This window comes from Grammomys surdaster, unplaced genomic scaffold (genome assembly GCF_004785775.1).
Source record: "Grammomys surdaster isolate TR1022 unplaced genomic scaffold, NIH_TR_1.0 126182, whole genome shotgun sequence".
Taxonomy (NCBI): domain Eukaryota; kingdom Metazoa; phylum Chordata; class Mammalia; order Rodentia; family Muridae; genus Grammomys; species Grammomys surdaster.
Genome location: NW_021620988.1, coordinates 6,694,908 through 6,704,543, shown reverse-complemented (window position 1 = coordinate 6,704,543; position 9,636 = coordinate 6,694,908). Strand labels below are relative to the sequence as shown.

The 9,636-nt window shown below is 37.5% G+C and overlaps 1 protein-coding gene across 1 annotated transcript in view; it reads left to right on the top strand.

The window, feature by feature from the left end:
* The first annotated feature begins 66 nt into the window (after nucleotides 1–66).
* The window catches only part of Fbxo8 (F-box protein 8), a 43,177-nt gene continuing 33,607 nt past the window's right edge, over nucleotides 67–9,636 (top strand). Inside the window, exon 1 of the mRNA XM_028757739.1 lies at nucleotides 67–317. The gene's annotated coding sequence lies outside the window, so the exon portion shown is untranslated. The remainder of the gene's footprint in view (nucleotides 318–9,636) is intronic.

The window sequence follows — 9,636 nt, the reverse complement described above, 5'->3', positions numbered from 1 at the left end:
ATAATGAAAACTAAAACCCTTTTCCTTTAAGAAGCCGCTCCCCGACGTCACTTCAGGCAACAATAGGAAACGTCAAAAACTTGCACGGTCCGCCACTCCGGCTGCTGCAGGTTGAGGTGCTGTGAATTCACAGGAATCTAGGGCGGCTTCTGGTAGTCTCGCAGTCATCTTGTTCTCCAGCGCGAACACGTGCGCTCTGGACAGGCCTCTCCATGGCTTGGGCACCAGTTCCCGGCTGAGCCATTTTCTTTTCGGCTGCCAGCCCCCGCCCACAGGCTGAGTCGTCGCGGCGGCGGTGGAGATCACAGGTCGCTCAGGTACTAGCGTTGGCACAGATACTTTCAATACCTTGCCTCTTCCGCCCGTACACCTTCACTTTTCTTTTCCGAAATGATGACTAGGGGTGCTTGCCACTTGGTAGCACCGACCCAGTAAGCAACAGTTTAGGACCAATGGGCACTGTAAGACATTTTGAGTGACAGCGGCGGTGGCTTATTAAAATGGTGTATCGGAGTCGAGAGGCGGGTGTGAGTCTCTTTCTGTTTCTAGGCCATTGGTATAGAGGTCGATTTGGGCTACCTCAATGAAAGATGACAAACGGTGAAGGTTACTTTCTTCAGTTCCACGTGTTGCTTTTATGGTGGTTATACACATTCGATGCCCAGGAACGATTTCATTCTTTACGACTTCCCATTAATACGAATCCAAACATATACAGTTTAAGGTCTCTGCTGATTGCTACTTGCTACAGTCTCCAAACAAGAATATAAAATTGGTTAAATACTTTTCTTTTCGTTTTGTTTTTCTGCGACTAGGCTCCACTTCCCACATCGCATCTACTCAGTACACATTGTTTAGACAAAAACCATAGCAATTTGCAATTCTTACTCGATATTTTTTAGATTTATTTTCCGTTCTGTATTTACTAATTAGTAATAGTTTACAAGTGAGACATTTATTTTTAAGGACCCTCTCTTCAAAGCATTACCTTCAACACTGCAATTGAGTACAATCTGTTGTTAATTGCAGTGTTTGTGCCCCCACTTTATTTGTATTTTGAGACAGGATCTGCTGTGTACTCCAGGCTGGCCTAGAATTCACTGTGTAGTCCCGACTGTCCCTAGGTACAATCCCTTTGCTTGGCCTCCCAAAGGCCTGGAAGTATGGTTTTGCAACAGGCCACTAGGTACTCTTCCCTTTACTTTGATGTTTGGACTTTGGTACTTCCACTCCTAAGAGAGGAGCTTCTAGTTGCCATTGTGAAAGGTTTTTGTTGTTGTTGTTGTTGTTCTTTTGTTTCGTTTTGGTTTTTGTTATTTACAAAGTAGAGCAAGTCTCAAAATGAACAATAAATAAATTTATTGTTTTCAGGTTAATTCAGAAACATCTTGCTTATAAAGTTTGTCTAAAATTAACAATTTAACAGTTTGTCTGAATTAACAATTACCTAAGTAACTTCATTAGTTATGTATTGCTGGTTTATGATTATCCCCAAATTTAATGCAGCTTAAAACAACAAGCATGTAGTATCTTGGTTTCTTTGAGTCAAGAATCAGGGCAGCATTCTACAGAGCAGTTCAGATTGTTTCTTGGGGTAGTAGTTAGGCTGTGTTTGGGACTTGTGATATTATTGAGAGACTTCACTGGTTAGAGTAAGGATTTACTTCCAAGTGCATCACATGGCTGCCAGCTGGCCTCGATTCTCTGCCAAGTGGGTTTCTTCAGAGAACTACCTTACAGTATGGCAGTTGATTTCCCCTACAACAGACAATCTGGGAAGAATCATCCAAACCGAGGGACGATACCTATATTTTATAATCTAATCTTAGAAGTGACACCCTATTACTGCTATCATATTGGATTTGTTAAGAGTCTTAAATCCAACCCACATTAGAGAGGCAGAGGACAACATAGGAGGCAAAATCAATGGAAACCATCCTAGAGGCACCTGGCACAAATAATGTCACTGACAACTTTTAGCAGCTAAAGTAATTATTAAGTAAGAATAACTTAGCCAGAGTATGTCCAAAAGGATTTAATTCTGACAAGAAAAAAAAAAAGCCTGATTGTGAAGTAATATGTAAATCTATACTAGCATCAGCTCCTGCAGGAAAATAGTTTAAAAATATATTTTATATTAATTATCCTAAAGAATATTATTTAATACTGCCTGAAGGGTAGAGAAACTGAAAGGAGTGTTTGAGTTTTTAGGGTCTACATATCACAACTGGGGACTCTGTATTTCTTATCTTTTACGATTTCACATAGCTGAAATTGGGTCAAAATGAATGTATCAAAGATAGCTTTTGAAAAGGAAAGCAGTTAGGAAAAGGCTAGGGCTGGGTATAGATAAAATTCAGGTCGATGATCAATTTGTGTTAAACCCATATGATCAGAAAGGAGGTGGGAGAGTGTGTTTTGGAAATATGCTTTGATTTTTAAAAACAGCGTTAGATGGCAAGCGGGAGTGGTAGTGGGTAACAGAATAGGCTATACCTCCTGTTGTTATGTCTGTCAGCCCAAGGAGTGCTTCGTAGAGACCTCTACTCAAGTGAAGCCAGAATGTTTTACCTTGCTGCAAACCAGCAGCAGCAACACTGAGGATGAGACTTACGGAGCAAGGTTTATTTAAAAAATTAATATAGAGATAGTAGGAGCGTTGACAGAGGGAGAGGGACTTATGAAAGTGAGGGTACACACCCATGTCTTGGGCTTGGTGCCATGGTCTTGGGCTTTTCAAAATAGAATTATATTCAAGGGTCTTAACAATAGAAATACATAACAAACAATAAATACATAAAAAATGCAATACATAGCAAAACAATTTTCATGGCCTTTAAAGTTATATTATTTAAAGGTTTTTTAAAAGTAAATAAAACTGTTTGGGATGCATTTAGTTTTATCTAGTCAACATTCTGTTAATAAATAAGATATGTTGGTTTATGGTGTATTATAAAGTTTTGAGTGTGATGAGATTAAAACATAGGATTAAAAAAGAACAGTAACCTTAACCACTCATGGTGCACAAGAAAGTCAAGACTGTTTTGGTTTTAAACACGATTCCCAATTTTGTCAAATTCTCATTGATTCTCAGCAAGTACAGATTTGCAAGTCTCTTCCCTTTCTAAGTCCCCTTGATTGTTCTGCACCACAGGCACCAGCTTCTGTCTACACACTTGACTGCACTTCACCAGTACAGCTTTTCCCGATTACCCATGAAAGCTTATTGGGATCGAAAGATTCTGGCTTCTATTTTAAGTTATGGCACTATTTTGGCTATGACCCAGTATAAAATTGTTCGTGCTTCTTCCCAGGTTTGATAAATACTATAAATCCTTATTTATTTGCAAAATGTTACTCAAGTTGATTTACACAAAACAAATATATGCAGTTCAAGTTTGAGCAATGAATTTAAGGTGCTTAATTCTAGAATTACCCATTTGTATATTCTTCCAGAATAGAGTGCATATAGGATTGTTTAAACATTTAAATGAAGAAGCCAGCTTTAAAAAGTAAACCACACTTAGCCTTTCTGCACATACTGCTTAGTTATTTATAGATGAGGCAGGTGTGGACAGACAAGTGGTGGGAAGAATGGATACTAAATAAACTCACCACCTTTACCATCTTCCCATGGTATGCAGTTTTTGGTAATTTTCCTCTTTTGTTTTTACACAATGGTGGAATTGTCTTTTAAGTTTCAATTGTGGTAAAGAAATGCACACAAAATAAAATGTATCAGTTTATCCAGTTAAAAATGTACACGTCAATGATATTCAATATATTTATAGAGGCTTGTGACTATTTCCACTATCCATAATTACTTACATTTTATACAGCTAAAAGTCTATGTCCATCAACTGCCCCTTCCCAATTCCTTTCACCAGTTCCTGGCAATCCTAGTCTACAGTCTATGATTTTGTCTATACTAAGTATTTCATGTAAGCAGTATCATGTAGATTGTTTTTATGTCGTATTGAAATCTTAACAATATTAAGCTTTCTAGTTCATGAGTACGAATGTATTTCTATTTATTTCCCTTTTACTTCTATCACCAGTGCTTATATGTTTCATTGTAGAAGTGTCCAGTCACCTGACTAGTTAAATTAACTCCTAAATATTGTATTCTTATAAGTGAAATTATCTTCTTAATTTTCTGTTCAGATTGTTCATTAGTATATAGAAGTGCAACTAATCTTTTCTGTTGACCTAGCATACTGCCTTTTTGCTGAATTCATTGTTTATTATAAGGTGTTTTGTTTTGGTTTTGACACAAAAACACAGCTCTCACATCAAAGAGAATAAAAGATAGTTACTCTGGAGCCAAACATGACTCCATAATTTGAGAACATGGCTTCAAGTTATTTCAACTACTATGTTCCAGCCTGTAACTTTTTTTTTTTTTTTTTTTGCTTTTTTATAGCTACAGAGCAAAAGAAAGTCTAGATCAAGGCCCTTTTCAAATACAGGATAGAATTATGAGGAAGGCAGGCTATAATAAATCAGGAAAATCTCTGCCACAGATTTCAGATGTTGTGTGATACATGCTTAGCATTTTGGTTGGTGAAATTTGTCCTCTATTAAGTTAATACATCTCAAAAAGTTTTATGTGACAGTCACAAGGACGTTAGGTCAGACACAGTGAGCAATAGATGGCTATTAGGGGATTAATGATACTTCAAGATAATTTGATTCTGAATGTCTACATTTCAGCTGTCCATAATCACAAAGTTCCAATCAGTCAGTATTGTGAATGAGTCTTTAACATGAGTGTGGCTTCTTCTGTGAATTTCAGTTCTGTTTTACTTTGGTTTTGCAGAATCTTTAGTGTTTTCTACATGTAAAGTCATACCTGAAAACAGAGATGGTTTTACTTTTTGTTCCCTATTTGAATATCTTACATTTCTTTACTAATTGCATGGATCTCTGGAAACAAACAAACAAACAAACAAAGTAATGTATAGTTGAAAGAGATTTGGGGTATCACGCTCAGAACCCTTACTTTAACCAAATACTATAAGAAAACAAACTTCAAGATTTTAAGAGATTTGCCTGATTCTCACAACTTGTTATGGAAGGAGTCTAGATAAAATCATCTTATTTTGACTCTCTTCCCTAGTTCAGGTTACCCTCAGTATTTTGTTTTAATATTTTAGGTAATGTGTATTGAGGGGGTAGGCAAGAGTGTGCCATCATTGTGGGTGCTGGTAAAAGGAGAACCAGTTTTTTAAAATTGATATCTGAGCAATATGACACAGTAATTATATGTACTAGTTAAAACAACATCATGTTTGGGTCAAAGCAAACTGAAGAAATTGAATAAACCTAAACTTCTCAGATTTTTGGTTATGTTTGCATAACACATTTTCATTTTCTTGCATTCATTTAAATGCTATTTGCTAGCACTTATAAGAAGAAATTAAAGAGGTGGGGACAAACTTTAGAAAACAAGGCAATATTGTAAATCTTTTTGGATTAAAGCAACTCACAAATGGTATGCCTTATAGTAAAAAACAAAAAACCTGCTTGTCCAGGGCCAGATCTCTAAATTTAATGAGTGAGGCTTTTATGTGTTTCATGTGCCTTGTGACCTCTTAATGCCTAGCTGTTTCCCTTTTTTCTTTAGAGAGACCACCTTGTGGACTGACCTTCCTTCATTTCTCTGAACTGTGGACTCTAAATTTTAGGACTGTGATTGGTTATCAGGTGTTTTTTAAATTCTTTTACCGGTCTACTCTAAACAACTTTGGTGGTCTATTTGTCTATTTTTGCGGGTGCCCAGACATAAATTATTGGCTTCCAATCTGATTCTGAGTGCCTCACTGAAAGTAGTTTCTCTCAAACTCACACATTCTTACTGCATTAATACCACCTCATGACACCTGAAGATTTTAACACCTAAGATAGTGAAACATGAAGCTGTTATGGTCTGTTTGAGAAAAACTCTTTTTAGAACAACAACATGTGAATTTTTTTAATAATTCTTTAAAATTTAATAAAATTTAAATCCTTAAAATTTAATTGAATTTGTATTTTAAACATAGTATACTAGCACTTTGAGTTAGGACATTTATTTACAAATTGTACTTCCACTATTGAGATGTAAAACATAGTGAAAAAAATAGCATCATACAATGAGAGTTTAAATGATATGACTCATGTTTTGTCAGTCATCACATGCGTATGCCTTAACCCAACCCAGAAAGAACTTCATGGAATCAGATTGCCTGAGGAAAAAGTAGATCATTAGAATCTGAGTTTGAGGGACTCTTCTGTTCCTGTTCCCTCTGTATAGATTTTAACTGAAAGTGAACCATTCTTCATTGCTGGGTGTGCTGGCTAGTTTTATATCAGCTTGATACAAGCTAGAATCTGAAAGGATGGAACCTCAACTGAAAAAATGCCTACCTAAGATCCAGCTGCAGGGCATGGCATTTTCTTCATTAGTGAGTGATCTAAGAGGGCCCTTGAGTGTGTGTTTGTGTGTGTGTGTGTGCAGTCAAAATGGCATCTTTTTTTAAAAATGCAATCATATACTGGAAGTAAATTGTGTAAAAAAACGGATCCTCTGGGGAATGCCCAGCTGTCCTGAGCTGCAAGCTGTCCCCTGAGTGCCATTGTCCAGCCACAGCTCTCCCGGCTTTCATCGAGCCTTCTGCACCACGAACATCCAGGTTAGGCCCCTTCCCACCCCATCCCCTGTCTAGCAGGTCCCCCTGGGGCATGCCAATCTGCAAGAGCTAATTGCTCTGTAATGTTCTGTAGTTCTGAGAATTCCTTTATTTTCTGAGAGCTTACTTTTATTCATGTATATGGTCATCTTACCTGTATGAATGTCTATGCATTGACCCTTGAAGATGATTGTGAGAATTAAGGCATAATGATATATAAGAGTTTTCAGTGGTTGCTACAGAGTAAAAATAAATAAACTGATTTATAGCACTGAAACAGTATCACTGGTTAATGTTTATTTTGAGTATTATATAAGTGTTTCCAGTATAATACTCTGAACAAAAGGAAGGGAACAAGACAACAAGACCAGAATGTCTAAGAATTAAATCTCCACATCCAAAACAACACGTGGAATATATGGATATATATTTTTTTCTTTTTTTTGTCTTTAAAAGTTTTTCTCTGTCTTTGAGGGGCGGGGCAATTATTCTTGTGGTCAAAGAGAACAATTAAAGAGCATTTTCTTTTTTTAGGGGAGGGGTTGGTTTTTGTTTTGTTTGTTTTTTTGTTTTTCGAGACATGGTTTCTCTATGTATCTCTGGCTGTCCTGTAACTCACTCTGTAGACCAGGCTGGCCTCAAACTCAGGAATCCTCCTGCTTCTGCCTCCCAAGTGCTGGGATTAAAGGCGTGCGCCACCACTGCCCAGCTTAAAGAGCACTTTCTGCTCTTCAAAAGAACCAGAGTTCAGATTCCAGCGCCTGTGTCTGGGCAGGGGATTTGATGCTCTCTTCCTGCCTCTTGGGCATCTGCATATATTACATGCATGCACATACTAATTTAGGAATTAATATTTCTCAAAATGTCAAAAATAATTCTTATTTAACGTTTTGGAATTTTTCTTAATGGAGTCACTCTGCTAATTCTCAAATTCCATTCTAGATTTATTGATAATTGTACCTTGCATTATTTTTTCTCCAAAGGTTATGAAATGACTTCTATCTCCATGATTCCTTGTCTTTATTAGAGATTATAATGTTGAAGAAAGCATTCTCTTCTCTTTTGTTTATATTTTCATTGGTCATTTATGTAGATTTGTAGGTTTTTAATATCAATATAATATAATCCATCATTTCCCTTCTTACTTTATATCCAAATTGTCCAACATTTGCCCATTAGGCACACCATCAAATTAATTCCAAAGTTCTCTCTTCAAACTATCATAATTGCTTTTGTTATAGTTTGACTTTAGCTAACTCAGTCCATCTTTGAGAAATATTGCCTTACCCAGCAGTGGTGGCATGCACCTTTAATCCCAACAAGGCTAACCTGGTCTACAGAGTGAGTTACAGGACAGCTGGGACTACATAGAAAAACTATGTCTGGGGGGCAGATTTTATTGGCAGATTTTATTTATTTATTTAATTTTTTATTGAATATTTTATTTATTTACATTTCAGATGTTATCCCCTTTCCCCCCACCCAGAAACCCCCATCCCATTTCCCCTTCTCCTGCTTCTATGAGGGTGTGCCCCGACCTATCCACCCACTCCCACCTCCCCGCCCACAATTCCCCCACACTGGGGCATCCAGCCATCACAGGACCAAGGACTTCCTATCCCACAAATGCCCGACAAGGCCATCCTCCACTACATAAACAACTGGAGCTACGGGTCTCTCCATGTGTGTTCCTAGGCTGGTGGTTTAGACCCTGGGAGCTCTGGTTGGTTGGTTTGGAAAGGCAAAAATTGAAAGATAAACTTTTTCATTGTAACTTCATATTCTGAAAGTGTAGGAGCTCCCTAGAACATGGTATGTAGAATAGATTTGTAATATCTGTTAAAGTTAGTGTTATAATTGGGCTGGGGGAGTGGCTCAGCTGTACAGGCATGAGACCCTGAGCTTAGATCCTTAACACTTATGTGAAAAGTGCAACCAGAGTTGGGTGAGGGGTGGTCCCTGAAGCTCCTTGACCAGCCAGCCATCCTTGTCAAAATTCATAAGCTTCAGCTTCCGTGTCATTAACTAAAAGAAGAGCAATAAAGGATTTCAGACCTCCATGTGCAAGTGTATACACACACACTCAAAACAAATACACAAATATACACATAGAAAATTGTTAGGTTTTACTGAAAAGTCACTGAATAAAAAAGGTTGTGGAATATTGTATGTGTTTTGTAATACTTTAATGACTGCACATTATATCGTAGTGAAAATAAAATGCTGACATAAGCTGTATGGACTCCAGGAGGGCTGATGGTCTTTACTTTAGGGTGGGTTGTTTGGTAACCATTATGCATAAAAGGATATCATTTTTAATTATGCGTATGTGTTGTATGTTTTTGTGAGATTATGTGCATGTGTGTTCAGGAGCCCACAGAAGCCAGAATATCAGATCCCACCAAGATGGGGTTACAGGCATTTGTGGGCTACCCAGAATGGGTGCTAGGAGCTTAACTCAGGTCCTGAGCAAGGCCAGTACATGCTTTTAACTGCTTGATCATGGCTCCAAAGAAGAATCTTTTCTAGTCTTATTATACAAGTAAAGAAGCAGTGACTCAGAGAAATTACCCCCCTGGTTTTCATTATTCATCTTATCCTTTTTGTCCCTGTCTTTGAGTCCTCCACCTTTTTGGGCTCTTTAGGACATATATTTCTGCTTCCTTCTCTGCATTATTCTAAACTAATCTATTCCTTTTAAAATAATATCTTAATAATTCTTAGAATTTCTCATACATGTATACTATGTATTTTGCTCATAGCCATCCACTATTACCTTCCTTTGGTTCTCTCTAGTTCCTGTCATGACCCCAGTCACAGAACTTTACCTCCTACTTGATATTAAGAAAAGATAAAGAAAAAAAATCTCTGGAGTCTAGTTAGTGCTACTCATATGGACATGAGTATTGAGCCATACTCTGAGGCTTGAGCCTACCAATGGCTATGTCTCCAAAGGAGTGTAGCT